This window comes from Monodelphis domestica, chromosome 6 (genome assembly GCF_027887165.1).
Source record: "Monodelphis domestica isolate mMonDom1 chromosome 6, mMonDom1.pri, whole genome shotgun sequence".
NCBI lineage: Eukaryota > Metazoa > Chordata > Mammalia > Didelphimorphia > Didelphidae > Monodelphis > Monodelphis domestica.
This window is the reverse complement of record NC_077232.1, coordinates 140,159,403-140,175,073: the sequence shown is the minus strand read 5'-3', so window position 1 is coordinate 140,175,073 and position 15,671 is coordinate 140,159,403. Positions and strand designations below refer to the sequence as shown.

Here is a 15,671-nt window from a genome sequence, read left to right as displayed (position 1 = left end):
AGAATATCATCCTTGTAAAAAAATAAATTAAAAACCAGCCCAAGGCTCGTAGCTCTTTGCCAACAGTCGGAGCCGAATTCAGTGCTGGTGTCTAAGGCTGACACTCTCAAGGTGGGCTGACCTTGTGTGTGTTTCTCTATATGTTTTCTTACTTATCCGCCTTCCAGTGTCCCAGCTCATTTTCCCATTGTCTGAGGGACAATAACAGCCAGGGGTGGGGGGGTAGGCTAGGCTTGCCAACCCCAAAGGTGAACAAAAGGATCCTGTTTTTGGCAAGTACAGGAGGAAGTTAAAGACAGCCGTGGTCCGGTCCAAACTAGGATTGATTTGACATTGCCTCTGAGAAGGAGAAGCTGTGAGACTGCTCTGAGTCAGGACCCTCCCCAGCCATGCCACTATGTTTTGCCAATCTGATCTTCCCTGAGACTTTACAGAGGAGGGTCTGAGGTAAGAATGTGCTGATTATTGACTGACTGCATGAAGGTGACTTGGTTTGTGCACATCTGGAAATTGGTTGTAAGTCAGACTCATCCAAGCATCAAGACACTTTCCCAGACTCCTGTTGGGACAGGATTAGACCAGATGTCAGCCCATCTTTGGTGACAGTGGCCTCAGCAAGGACCTTGGTCTGCAAAGTCATGAAGGTAAGACTTCCTTTCCCATCCACCAGGTGGAGGGGATCTCATAGGCTGGCTCTTCACAATGACAAAGGAGCTGAGAATTCAGTGTCAGTGTGAAGAGACTGGGAGGAAGAAGAGAAAAACCTCATAAATGTCTTTCCCTCCTTCTTATTACTACCCCTCCCCTTGCTATACACTGGAAAGATCTGAAATCCCTAGTCTTCAATGAGATCTTCTCGCTTCTGTGTGACTGAATTTGTCTTGATGTTGAAATCTTCCTTTCTGGGCTTTCAAAATAGAAACTAAAAGCAAATCCCAATCTTTGAAAAACAGAGGATGCTTATGCTATTTCCCTCAATCCCCACCAAGTATTTCAATAAAAAGTTGGGAGTGATGATATCTTCTGTCTAAATAGTACTTTTCTTCCCAGAAATTCAAGAGGATTTCATATTCATTATTTCAACTTATTCCTATAATCTGATAACAAAATAAGAGCAGGATTATTACTTCCATTTCACAAAATGTAGAAGCCAAGGCACAGTGAGGCTACGTGACTTGCTCATGGGCACGCAAGTTAAACCAAAAGGAAAAAAAAAACCCTCAATTTTCTAACTCTGTCCTTGACTCTTTCCAGTAAGTCATCCTACTACTCACTTCTCAGCACAAGGAATGCAATCCAGATGTCCCTGGCAGCCTCTAGAAGGTGGTTTCCAGTTAGAAATGACTTAGTCCTTCTCCATCCTTATGTGGTACCCGTTCAAGGCACTTAACTTGTACTGGATTGTCTGTGTTTGAATTGTGTCTTCCTCCTAGACCATAAACTCCATGAGGCCAGAGCCAACATCTATAAATTTTATATTTCCCTTAGCTCCTTCCCTAATGTTTTTGTTCATGGTGGAAGCTTAATAAATGTTTGTTGAATTCAATCAAGTTAAGACTCAATTGAATTATGTCAAAGGGGTTGATATGACTCAGTGGGAAAGCACTAGATTTTTGAGTCAAAGAACCTGAATTTCTATCTTGGCTTTACTGCTTGCTACCCATGAGACTTTGGGCAAGTCCCTTAATTTCTCTGAACCTCAGATGACCTCTAATATATCCTCCAGCTCTAAATCACGTCCCAGCTAACAAACATCTCTAATCATAAAGAAATAAATAATTGTAATCTCTTATGTACTCAGCATTATGGTTGATATTGGGAATGATGCAAAAGGAGAAAATAACAAGGTCTCTGTGGTCAAGGAACTTAAGATCTAGTTGGGAAAATGATACATGAAGCACCAAGAACATGGCCCAAGAAAGTATAAGAGCAGGTGATAGATACAAATTGTATGCCTTAATGCTCAAGGAATCCAGATTGAGGGAGAAGTCATTAGGAATTGGGCACAAAGTGCCCTCAGCAAGGGCAAAGAAGAGTGCTGTCACCAAAGAAGAGAGGGAAGATGAAAGGGAAGTGAAGATCAGAGGAAAGAAGTTATGAGGGTAGGGGAAGGGAGGAGAGGTATAAAACTGCTAAAAATGTTTATAGGGAATTTGTATTGTGAGCAAAAGAAAAAAACAAACAAATGTGCCCTGCCTTGTATGTAAGTGAAATAGAGGATAGAAAAGCAAAATATTTATTCTTTTCTTTTTAAAAAAACAAAAACAAACAAAAAAAAAACCTTACCTTCTGTCTTAGAATCAAAATTGTACATAGATACCAAGGCAATGGAGGTTAAGTGACTTGCCCAGGGTCACACAACTAGGAAGAGTCTGAGACCAGATTTGAACACAGGCTCTCTCATCTCCAGGCCTGGCTCTCCATTCACTGAACCACCTAGCAGCCTCTCGAATTACTTATTCTTAAAGAATATTGAAAAATATAAAAATAATGAATATACTAAAAATTTTAAATCAAAATCACATTATCATATAATTGATATTATAGTAAATATTTATAAAATATGACCTCATTAACTATAACTTTGCAAATTGCAACATTTATATAATTCAACCTACTTAAAATTACTCTAAAATGCAATTACTTTTTGTTTTTCAATAAAATAGCAAATCATAAAATTTTAATAGTTTTGACACTAGGTCTTTACTTGAGAGATGAGAAAATATAATTAAAATATTTTTAAATAACTTATATTTTTGGGAAAATATGTGTAGACTAACCTTTTGTAATTAAATAGCTAAACATTGAAAATATTTTTATATTATCATAAGATAAAATTATTCACAAAATTACCAAATTGCAAAGCTTTGTAAAGGCTACATTCAAGCACAAATTTAGGAAACTTGTAACTGAAAGTAATGAGATGAAACTGCACCATTGCACTGTCAAAATGCAGAAATGAATGTTCTTAATGGAATGGAAATGCTCAACACAAATTCACAAGCCGTTATAAGGAATTCTTCATACATAGACCATAAAATGTATGTTTTCTTGAGAATTATGTTAAACTATGTGGTCTATTTTTAATAATTAGTTAGTAGTTTGGGGTTAATTAACCCCTATATTGGCAGAAAACTGACAAAATTTGGAACATCATTTTCCTTGAAATTCACTGATGGTAAGAGAAATATAAAAAACAGTATCCAAATAATGATACTTTCAAGGAAAACAAAAACATATACCAGGTTCCAAGGTTCTCTTCTGATACAATAATTTGTCCTGCTGTCCCTTCTCTTTTTTACCTTAAAGGTCGGATTAATTAGGGTAGTCTAAAGGAGGAGAGGGGCAGCTAGTTGATGTAGTAGATAGAGAGCAGGAAGACCTGAGTTCAAATCTGCCCTCAGGCACTTAATAGCTGTGTTGACCCTGGGAAAGTAACTTAACCCTGCTTATCTCAATTTCTTTATCTGTAAAATGAGCTGGAGAAGGAAATGGCCAATTGCGCCAGAATCTTTGTCAAGGAAATACCAAATGGAAAAAAAAATAACAAAATTCATCTGGAAGAACAAAAGGTCAAGAATATCAAAAGAATTCATTAAAAAAAGAATATGAAGGAAGGAGGCCTAGCCATACCAGATCTCAAAACTATATCATAAAGCAGTAATCATCTAAACAATCTGGTATTGTTTAAGAAATAGAGCAGTGGATCAATGGAATGGGTTAGGAAATTAGCAGACAGCACTTAATTACTATTAAAATTACCAATGTTTGATAAACCTGAAGATTCAAGTTATTGGGGAAAGATCTCACCATTTGACAAAAACTACTGAGAAAACTAGAAAAAGTTTTCTTTTTTAGTTTAGTTTAGTTATAGAAAATAATATGGCAGAAACTAGGCTTAGACCAACAGCTCACTCTATACACCAAGATAAAGTCAAAATAGTTACTTGATCTAGAAATAAAGGGTGTTACTATAAACAAATTAGGGGAATGTGGAAAAGTTTACCTGTCAGACTTATGGATAAAGGAAGAATTTAAGAGCAAACAAGACATTGTAAGATTAAAATTGGGGGGGGGGGGGAGACTGAGGCAGGTAGAAATTAGTTTTAGAGTTTTATTTAAGATAAGGAATTTAAGAATATACAAGTAAGAGAAGCATGTGCTAGGTGGGCCCATTCAATTTTCACTCACATCATGAGATGCGTCTGCTTGCCGGCGGAAACAGGAAGAGCAGAGAGACCTCCCCGTAGGGGGAGACCCTTTAAATAATTTGCTCTCTGCCCAGGTGAGAATTCAGTGTGATTACAAAGCATCCTGGAAGTAGAGCAAGGACTTCTGGGGATTGAAGTCCTAGATTCACGTCTCCATTTTTACAACATGGAGAACATTATGAAAAATGAAAAGGATAATTTTAATTACATTAAATTTTAAAAGTTTCTGTACAAACAAAATCAGTGAATCATGGTTAGAAAGGAAACGACAAATGAAGGGGAGGAATTATAGCAAATGTCTCTGACAAAAGGCCTCATTTCTCAAATATATAGATAATTGAGCCAAATTAATAAGAATACAAAGCATTCTCTAATTAATAAATGGTAAAAGGACATAAACATCTTCTCAGAGAAATTAAAACTATAGTCATATGAGGAAATGCTCCAAATCACTACTAATTAAAAATGCAAATTAAAACAACTCTGAGATACCACTTCACATCTATCAGAGTGGCTAATTTGACCAAAATGATAAAATTTGAGGAGGGTGTAGGAAAAATGGTACACTAAAACACTGTTGGTGGAACTCTAAGCTGATATAAGTGTTCTGGAGAGCAATATGGAACCACATTGGAGGGGCCATTAAACTATGGCCCTTTGGCCCAGTAATACCACTACTGGTTAGAGATAAGGGGAAAGGAGCTACTCATATAAAATATTTTTAGCAGCTCTTTTTGTAGTAACAAAGAATTGGAAACAGAGGCTATTCATCAATTGAGAAATGCCTGAACAAGCTTTGGTATAGTGTTTTAATGGAAAACTATTGAGTCATAAGAAATGGTGAACAGAATGATCACAAAAAATAAAAAAACCTGGAAAGGTTCATGTGAACTGATACAAAGTGAAATGAACAGAATCAGGAGAATAATGTTTTCTGATATGCAATATCAAAAATATTATTTGATGATCAACTGTGAAGGACTAAGCTATTATCAACCAAACAAGGTTCCAAGATAACCCCAAGGGACTCATGATTAAAAACAAACACTTTCCACAGCCAAAGAAGGAACTGTTGGAATCTGATTGCTGATCAAAGATATTTTCTTCATGAGTTTTTATTATATATGTGATATGTATCTTAAGTCATAGTATGAGAAATACAGATATGTGTATTTCATGAAAGCAATGGTATAATCTATATCAGACTATTTACTGCCTCTGGAAGTAGATGAAGGAGGAAGGGAAGGAGAGAATCTGAATTGCAAAATGTCAGAAAACGATTTCTACATGTAACCAAACAAAATGTTAATTAAAAAAAATAAAATAAAATCCCCAATAAGGTCACAAAGAGTTGGACACAACTGAAATGCTACAACAACAACAATAAAAGGGAGGTTGTGAGGCTTGATCTTGGCTTCAAAGGAATTGTAGGATTTGGGTTAGTGGCAGAGAAAGGGAAACTGACAGACTATTTGAAGATGTAGAAGTGAGAATACACATAGTATGAAGCAGAGGAGAAAAGAAGGCTAACTATTCAGTTACTTCAAGCAGTCCCATTTCTGTCTTCTTGACTGGGTCACCTATTTAAATGAAGTGATGTTTTAAATTATTTGCTGTGGGTATTGTAAGCTGGTTTTTTTGGCCAAGAAAATGCTTTTATGAAAACATTTGTGAAGGGGGCCACCATCAAGAAGAAGAGAAGAAAAGAGGTGGAAAGAGACAAAAATCCATGATTATTTGTTTCTGGTTTCTATAGATTCTTTTAAAAATCACTGAAGACTGAGTTTATAAGAGAATGGTTCCAGCACAGGATCTTTGAATTCAGATCTGGAAGAGTCCTTAGTGATCATCTAATCCAACTCTACTAGATTTTACAGATGAGGAAACTGAGACACAGGTAGAGGTCAAATGATTTGCACAAGGTAACACTAGAGTAAACAGTTTATAAGTATCTGAAGCAGGATTCAGACCAAGGCTAACTATGTATCCAAAGCTTCACTCTATCTCAACAGAAGGGCTAAGATTTAAACTCAGATACTATGCCTGAAAATCCAGAATTCTTTCAGAATGGAGTTCATCAGCTGGGTGAGAGGGGCCAAAAAACTACATCATCAGAGAAGATGAACTTAGATTCCATTTGGATCCAGTGTTTTCTTTAAGCTGCTGAAATAGGACAGTATGTCCATATTATCTAAGGGAAAATGTATGTCTCAGACCTAGTAGGCAGAGCTAGGGAGTCAGTTAGCTGTAGATTCCTGGTGAAGGTCCCATGTTTTAGTGCTGAACCACAAGATGCTTCCCAGGATCAGAAAATTCAAAGCTTGAAGAGACCTTAGAGATAGATCATTGACTCCAGGTCAATCTGACTGCTTTACAGATAAGGAAACTGAGACCCAGAGAAGTAAGTGACTTTCTCAGATGTGTAGAGTGAACAAGGAGAAGAAACTGAGGTAACAGCAATCACAGCTGATATTTATGTAATGCTTTAAGTTCTGAAAAGTGCATTACATAGATTATTATCTCGTTTGAGCCTCCCAACAGCTAGAGAAGTAAGGTAGGTGCTATGAATTAACCTCAGTTTATAGATGAGGAGATGAGGTTGAGAGAGATGAAATGCTGTGTCCAGAAAGAATTTATCAGTATCTGAAGCAGGATTCAAACCAGGCTAACTAACCAGACTTCACCCACTATAGCAGTGGTTCTCAATGTGTGATCTGGGAAACCCTAGCGATATCTGAGACTTTCAGGAAGTCTGTGAGTTCAAAACTATTCTCATAATAATACTAAGATGGTTTAATTTCTGCTACCATAAATATTGTTAGATATTGCCGGTGGAATGCTGATAAAAATTTTTTTTTAACCTGCTCTTTTTATATCTTATATATCTTAGTAACAACTCAAAGCAGAAGAACAAGGGCTAAGCAAGTGTGGTTAAGTGACTTGCCCAGGGTCACACAGCTAGGAAATGTCTGAGGACCTGAAGTCAAGTCCTCTTGGTTCTAGGACTGGTGCTTAGTTGCTGTAATCTCCAGTGGTTCCCTATTACCTCCAGGATCAAATATGAAATCCTCTGTTTGGATCTCAAAGCCCTTCATAAGCTTGCTCCTGACTGCCTTTCTAGTCTTCCTATTCCTCACTTCTTCCATGTTACCATGTACTCTGTGGTCCAATGACACAAGCCTCCTTGTTGTTCCTCATACAAGACATTCCTCTTCCCAGCTCAGAGTTTCACTGCCTGTTCCCCCCCTCCCCCATAGCTAGAATGTTCTTCCTTACTCATCTCTTTCATTGTTCCTCCTCATGCCTTCTCTCTGAGATTATCCTCAAATGATTCTCTATATATCTTGTTTGTTCATACTTATTTGCTTGTTGTCTTCCTCAGAACCTGTGAGTTCCTGAAGAGCAAGGATGTTCTCTTTCCTTTCCTTGCATCCCTAGCACTTGCCTCAGTGCCAGGCACATAGTAGCCCCCTAATAAATGCCAGATGACTGCCTGAGTGACCTGATTTCTTTTCAATATTAGTTAGAATTGTTGCCCTAATGAGTGTACATACAAGGCTATGTCTGGGGTCTGGAAAGGCTAAAGTAATCAACTGCAAGCCACTGAAGGAGGAATGTAGGAACAACTTTAATGGTTCAGGAATGGATGGAGAAGTCAAAGGAGCCCTATGGCCACTATATAAAAAGTAGACATCCCTCTCCCTTTTTCAAAGCTAATCAGGGCAACTAAAGGTCTCAGTGGATAGAGAGCCAGGCTTGTAGATGGAAGGTCCTGGATTCAAATCTAGCCTCAGACACTTCCTAGCTGTGTGACCTATGGCAAGTCACTTAACACCCATTGCTTAGCCCTTTCTGCTTTTATGCCTTGAAATGGAATCTAAGACTGAAGGGAAGGAAGGAAGGAAGGAAGGAAGGAAGGAAGGAAGGAAGGAAGGAAGGAAGGAAGGAAGGAAGAAGAAAGGAAGGGAAGAAGGAAGAGAGGGAAGGAGGAAAGAAGGGGAGGAAAAGAGACAGACAGAAATAGCAGGAGAGAGAGAGAGAGAGAGAGAGAGAGAGAGAGAGAGAGAGAGAGAGAGAGAGAGAGAGAGAGAGAGAGAGAATAGTCAATAAAAATGTGTACAGTATCTGTTGTGTACCATTCATTGTACTAAGTACTGGGGACATACAAAGAAAGGCAAAAACTTCCAGGAGCTCACATGCTAATCAGGAAGCTTATGGATCTGCCTGGAAGGGTCTCTGTTCTTCTGGGAGCCCCCATGGTCTTCTGCTCTTTACTTTGTATCTCTAGTCAAGGTGCAATTGTTAGACTGAGAATCCTAAAGTAAGAAAAACCCCACAACTAAGTTCAGTGAATTGAAGCAAGTATGTGATACATTTGGCCCAATTCTTTATCCTCACCTGCTCTCTGTCCCCTGTTCCCCCAGGCCCTTCTGCTTAATGTGAGGCCACAGAGATGCGGAGAGAAAGGAGGGTCTGAGTCATTGGAGCAGGAAACAGGCATTAAAAATACATCAGATGTGGTGTTTTGCAGCCCTGCACAGCCTGGCTCCAGCTCCTGCCCCCCAGCCTATGGCGGGAAGGACATGGGAGACAGATCAGGAGTTGTTTATGTTTTATTCACCAAACTGCCAGAAGAGGACCATCACCACCACCAAGATTTAGCTATCCTCAAAAGCAGGGACAGGAAGGACCCTCTTACTAGCCTTTGTTTATTGACAAACAAATCATTGCCATTCCTATTCTTCTTTCCCCACCCCCTGCCCTGGGAGGGTCCTAACAAGCCTGGGGAGATGAAAAAAGCGCAGAGGGTCTGGGCTTTCTCCCTTTCCCTAACTCTAGTTTATCATAGAGCCTTTGGTAGGTTTCCAGGCAAGCCAAAGCCAGGCATGATAAATGGTAAGTTGAATAATTGAGCTTTAGCTAATGTGTAACTTCTCCATTTGGGTCAAGTGAGTGTTATAGGTGAAGATCAGCCTTTTTGTTTCTTCATAGAGATGTTTACGAATACTCAATGGAAAGGAGAGCTTTCTAACCATTAGACCTGGGACTTTCCAGCTCTGGGGGGTTTCAGACAGAGATTGGGTGGCCACCTATCAGAGTCCTGTAAAGGATGTAATGTCTCCCACTGAAGGAGTAGAGCCCTGACTTAGTCTGAAATCCTTTAGAATAAAGAAATCACACATTAGAGCTGATGGAGCCCTAAGAGCATCTTCAAGTCCAGCCCCTAAATTTGACAGCTGAGAAAATGAAAATCCAAAGAGGCTGTGCTTAACCAAGACCCCACAGAGACAGGGCTACAGCTGAGATTTCCTGTGTCCCAAGGCACAGCTCTTGTTCATAGAGCACACTGCCTTCTTGGCCTATGCTTTTGTGGCTGTGGGCCAATTGCAGTGTCTCTGAGTCTCGACATATTTATCTATTAAATGGGGGTAATAATAGCCAGTTCTTTGCAAAGATGCCAAATGGATGTATAATTCTGGCTAACAGTTACTCAAAGTGGGGTTCCGGGATCGTTGGACTGGACAAAACCTCTTTACCCTTTCCTGGAAGAAAGCAAATCAGGTCAACAAATATTTATTAAACACTTTCTATATGCAAGACACTCCACTAGGCATTGTGATGTTCCAAAGATATTAGAAATGCCATCTCAAAGAGCTTATGTCTACCTAGGAAGGCAAACCCATGAAAATAATAAAATAATATAAATATAACTAATAGATAAATATAGCTAAAATATAAAGTCTAATAAATAATAACGTGATCGAAATAGATAAATATATCTGGTAGATAAATATATCTGAAAATATAAATAAATATAAAGCATAATAAATAATAACATATGAGTAAAGTTAAATAGTACTAATCACATGAGAAATTCCACTCATCTATGTACCTTCTACCCTTTCTACCCTGCATCAGTGGACAGAGTTCTAGATCTAGAATTAGAAAGACCTGAGTCCAAATTCTGCCTTAACATCCTCTGGCAAGTCACTGTCTTGGTTTCCCTATCTGTAAAACAGGAGTAAACGGTACCTCTCTCTCAAGATTTTTTTTTTCTAAAATCCTTACCTTTTGTCTTAGAATCAATACTATGTATTGGTTCCAAGGCAGAAGAGCAGTGGTGACTTGCCCAGGGTCACACAGCTGGGAAGTGTCTGAGGTCAGATTTTAACCTAGTCCCTCCCATCTCTAGACCTAGCTCTCAATCCACAGAGCCACCCAGCTGCCCCCTCAAAATTTTTCTAAGGATAAAATGAAATAATATTTTCAACCCTTAAATGCTGAATAAATGCTAGTTCTTCTTCATGTTGTTTTTTATTATTCTGTAGAGTGCCCCTATCAATCAACAAACATGTATTTAGAGCTGACTAAGTCTCCAGACTAGGAATACAAAGACAAAAGTGAAACAGGCTTGGACCTCGAGGAGCTTACATTCTAAGACACCTTAAATAAATGTCTAAGACAACATATAAAAATCAGCACATACCCGCAAACACAGGTTAGGAGGGAGGAAACCTTAGAAGGGAAAGCCCTGGCAGCTGGGGAGGGGGAGACAAGGAGGGAGACCAGGAACGATAACTTTGAAGGAGATAGCAATTTTTTAGAATCTTAAAAGTACTCAAATATTCTAAGGATTGGAAGTGGGAGGAGAACCTCCCAAGCAAGAGGAACAGCCCATGCAAAGGCAAGGAGATTGGAGACGGAATGCACTGGGATTCAGAAAAGGAGAGGGTTTTAGGGAAGGGATGCCAAGTACCGCTGAGTTTGAAATGCCTATGGGACGTCCAAGTCAAGATGACCAATAGGCAGGTGGTGATGTGGGAATGTCAGCAGAGACTAGGGCTGGATAAATAGATCTGGGAATCATCTGCACAGAGAGGATAATTGAACCCATAAGAGTCATTAAGATCGACAAATGAGAGAGCTTAGAGAAAGAGAAGAGAATCTTGGACATTGCTCTGGGCAGTAAAGCAAGTACTTTTCATGCTGTATGGCATCAGAAACATCCAGATTCAAACCTTAGTTTGAAATTTACTATCTGGGGGCAGCTAGGTGGTTTTGCTCAGTGGATTAAGAGCCAAGCAAATCTGGCCTCAGACATTTCCTAGCTGTGTGGCCCTGGGCAAGTCACTTAACCCCCATTGCTTAGTCCTTATTGCTCTTCTGCCTTAGAATTGATACACAGAAAGGTAAGGGTTTGTTTGTTTTTATTTTAAGAAATTTACTACCTGTTTGACAGTTGGCTCAAGTTCTGAAATTGATTATCTGATTGACAATAAACAAGTCATCAAAACTCTTTGAGGTACAGTGACCCCATCTGTAAAATGAAAGTGATAAGTATTAGTAGATAAAATGCTAGACTTGGAATTAGTAAGTCAAGTCCTGAGTTCAAATCCTGACTTGGTGATTTACTGGCAGTGAGTCCATGATAGAGTCAGTTTGTCTCTAAGCCTCAGTTTTCCTCTCTGTAAAATGGGAATAATAGGCATGACTCCTTCACAGGGTTTTGGGAAGAATCAATTAAAGTGGCAGATGTAAAGCTCATCACAAAGTTCAAAATGTTCCACAAATGCTAACCATAATTACTAGCAATCAACCTAACTAATGATAAAGTGAGAGTAGAGTAATAGTGCTACTTCCCATCTCAAGGTTATGAGAGTCAAATGAAGGAATGTCAAGGGCTTTGCAAACTTGAATGCACTGTATAAAATCAAACTGCTAAAAAAATCAGTTATTATTATTACTTAAAAGAAATAGGGGGCAGCTGGGTGGTTCAGTGGATTGAGAATCAGGCCTAGAGATGGAAGGTCCTAGGTTCAAATCTGGTACAGATACTTCCCAGATGTGAGACCCTGGGCAAGTCACTTAATCCCCATTGTCTACCCCTGACTGCTCTTGTGCCTTGGAACCAATACTCAGTATTGATTCTAAAACAGAAGGTAAGGGCAAGAAAGAAAGAAAGAAAGAAAGAAAGAAAGAAAGAGAAAGAAAGAAAGAAAGAAAGAAAGAAAGAAAGAAAGAAAGAAAGAAAGAAAGAAAGAAAGAAAGAAAGAAAGAAAGAAAGAAAGAAAGAAAGAAAGAGAGAGAGAGAGAGAGAGAGAAGGAAAGAAAGAAAGAAAGAAAGAAAGAAAGAAAGAAGAAAGAAAGAAAGAAAGAAAGAAAGAAAGAAAGAAAGAAAGAAAGAAAGAAAGAAAGAAAGAAAGAAAGAAAGAAAGAAAGAAAGAAAGAAGAAGGAAAGAAAGAAGAAGGAAAGAAGGAAAGAAGGAAAGAAGGAAAGAAGGAAAGAAGGAAAGAAGAAAGAAAGAAAGAAAGAAAGAAAGAAAGAAAGAAAGAAAGAAAGAAAGAAAGAAAGAAAGAAGAAAGAAAGAAAGAAAGAAAGAAAGAAAGAAAGAAAGAAAGAAAGAAGAAAGAAGGAAAGAAAGAAAGAAAGAAAGAAAGTCTTGGCTTCCATATTGCTTAAGGTGAAGGAAGGGCCCAGATTCCCCCCCAACACAGGTAGATCTCTCTCACACTCAAGATGGAGGCATGGAAGAAGGAGAGGTTCTGAACCTCCTGTCAGCACTAGAAGGCAATAGAAGACCCCAGCCTCCCTATCCTCACAGAGTTCCCTTTGCAAAATGATCACCCCCTGTGTGTGACATTTTCCTGTTCTCCATATTTTATGGCTTTTTTAAAACACATCCAAACCTACCAACTTACAACTATGTGAGAAAAAAAATGGAGAAAGAGATCTTTAAACCAAAGCTTTTGCCTTCATTTTTGACCAAGTATACTCACTACTTGATTAATTCTTCCCATGTTGCCTCCCACCTAACCCCACAATTGCCTAGCGTTTGGTCTTCAGATTTATAGAAAAATCATAGATTTAGGGAATGAAGGGAACTTAGAGGTCATCTGTTTCCAGCCCATTATAGATAAGAAGATAGCAGCCCAGTCAGGTCAGTGATTAACCCAAGATCACACAGGTGAGAGCTCCCTTTCAGCTCCAGATTGGTGATGCTCCTAGAGGTTATACTTCTCTGACTTCAAATCTATTACTATTTTCAAGGTACCACATTGTTTCCTTCTCTAAGGGCCTTGTGAATTCAGTCTCCACCCCATCAAGAGTCCAGCAATCTACAACTCGGAGATCTCATGCAATGAGTAAAAGGTTTCTCTCCCAGCTCTATGAAGAACCTGGCTTGTCACTTGGGTGGTGCCACCTCTGCTCCTCTCCTAGATGTTCAGATTCACAGAGTCGCATAGCTGGAGGGGTCCTCAGGCTAGTCCAACCTCTGTTGTCCTGTAGTTGTTTTTCAGTCCTTTCTAACTCTTACTGACCCCATTTGGGTTTTCTTGGCAGTGTCACTGGGGTGGTTTGCCATTTCCTTCTCCAGCTCATGTTACAGAAGATGAGGAAGCTGCTATTGTTGTTGTTCAGATATTTCAGTTGTGTCTGACTCTTTGTGACCCCATTTGGAATTTTCTTGGCAAAGATCCTGGAGTGGTTTGGCATTTCCTTCTCCAGCTCATGTTACAGTTGAAGAAAACTGAGAGCAACATTCCAGGTTAAATGACTTGCCAGGGCATTCAGGAAGTATATGTCTGAGGCTAGATTTGAACTCAGGTCTTCCTGATGTGAGACCTGGCACACTATCCACTGTGCCACCTAGCTGACTCAGTTAAATGTCTACCTGATGAAAAATACCCTGTATAGGTACAACTAGGTGGCTAAGTGGATAGAGAGCCAGGCCTAGAGTTGGGAGATCCTGGGTTCAAATTTGTCCCCAGATGTGTGATCTCAGGCAAGTCACTCAATCTTAGTTGCCTTGACCTTAATACTCTTCTGTCTTGGAATCAAGGGTTTCAGAGGAAAAAAAAAAACAAAAACCTTAACATTCTTGTATCTTGTGTCTCCCCTTGTGACAATAGAATACAGCTGAAAATAGTTTGCCTAATGTCAAACTTGTAGTAAGTATGTAAACGTGGGATTTGAACCCAGATCTTCTGGGTCTAAAGTCAATGCTTTTTCTATCATATCTGTCCATCTCTTTTTTCCTCTGGAGTTGTTCATTGTTGTTCACCTAGCTTTCCCTTCTACCCTGACCCATGTCTTTATACTAGTTTTCCCCTTTTCTCCTGATACAATATTAGCTTTTGATCCAGCATCATTGAGCTGACTCTTGGTTTCCCTTTCAATATAGATTTTTACCTTTTTCTTTAGAAACACAATAGACCATTTCCAACCTAGTAGAGATTCTGGAGCTCATGCTGCGATACATCTAATGATACAACTTTCACTGATTCTGTCACTGGCCCATGTTGGATGTGGTCACAAATTGAAGCTTCCTATGCTGTTGTGGTTCTTGTTCAGCTTTAGTTGTGTTTGACTCTTTGTGACCCCATTTGAGGTTTTGTTGGCAAAGATCCTGGGCGGTTTGCCACTCTCTTCTCCAGCTACTTTTACAGAGGAGAAAAGGGAGGCAAACAGGGTTAGGTGACTTTCCCAGGGTCACACAGCTAGTAAATGTCTGTGGCCAGATTTGAGCTCAGGAAGATGAGTCTTCCTGACTCCAGGTCTTGTACTCTATCCACTGTTTCCCCTAGCTGCCCTCTTGAGCTCTCCTCTGGGGGAAAAAGCATGATAGCAAGAGCCATTTGCACATTGGCAGCTTCCAGCAAACAGTGCCCCTCATAGAGGTGATATCCAATTAGAATCAATAAGTGATTGAATCAGAGCATGACTAAATCCCTGGTCCTCGGGAGTCGATCTTATCCATCCTGGTCTTACCTTCCCACCCATCTTTTGAGCTCCCCCTCCTTTATATTTGTTGGCCGCCCTTTTCTCCAACAGCAATGGCCCTATCCCTCTTCTGGCTCAGAAAGGACAGGAGGCTTCCATTCCATGCTGTCCGCATCCAGGAATTGGAGAAAAGAGCGCAAAGCAAGAAGAGGAAAGGTCTTGTCCCTGGACTGGATGGACTAAAGTCCTTTCCAGTGCTGAATCTAGGATCAAGCTGAGGAACTTGAGGCTCTGAGGGTCAGGCAGCTGGTCTGTGCACAAAGGACAGGGGGTTTGCTAAGGACGGCCACAGATTCTTCACCCACACAGACCTTCCCTGAACACATGGCTCACATTCTTGTCCTCCACCCAGACTAAACACAGACCCACAGATTCTCAGGAAAAGAAGCCTGAAAGCAAGTAAGCCGAGTCAAAGGTTAGGAATATCGACGAACTGTCAGATGGGGAATACGGAGAGCGAGATCTTCACTAGATAGGGCTTCACTGCCCATAATTATCCCAAGTTCAGAGTTAGCCACTCGTTAATCTTCTAAGAAAGGGCACTTTTTGTGTTTTAATCCAAAAGTGGCCCTTTAGAGCCACAGGGAAAGGACATCCAGACTTAACTTTATGGTGCAGAGTGCTTGGTACCTGAGCAGGGTTTCCCTTCACACCTACGCTCATGAGAAAACTGGCAT

At 39.7% G+C, this 15,671-nt stretch overlaps 1 protein-coding gene across 6 annotated transcripts in view; it reads left to right on the top strand.

Annotated features, from left to right (window-relative positions):
- Positions 1-544: 544 nt before the first annotated feature.
- LNX1 (ligand of numb-protein X 1) overlaps positions 545-15,671 on the top strand; it is a 254,018-nt gene continuing 238,891 nt past the window's right edge. For all 6 annotated transcript variants that reach the window (XM_016423250.2, XM_056802619.1, XM_056802620.1 and 3 more), the window contains exon 1: positions 545-644. The gene's annotated coding sequence lies outside the window, so the exon portion shown is untranslated. The remainder of the gene's footprint in view (positions 645-15,671) is intronic.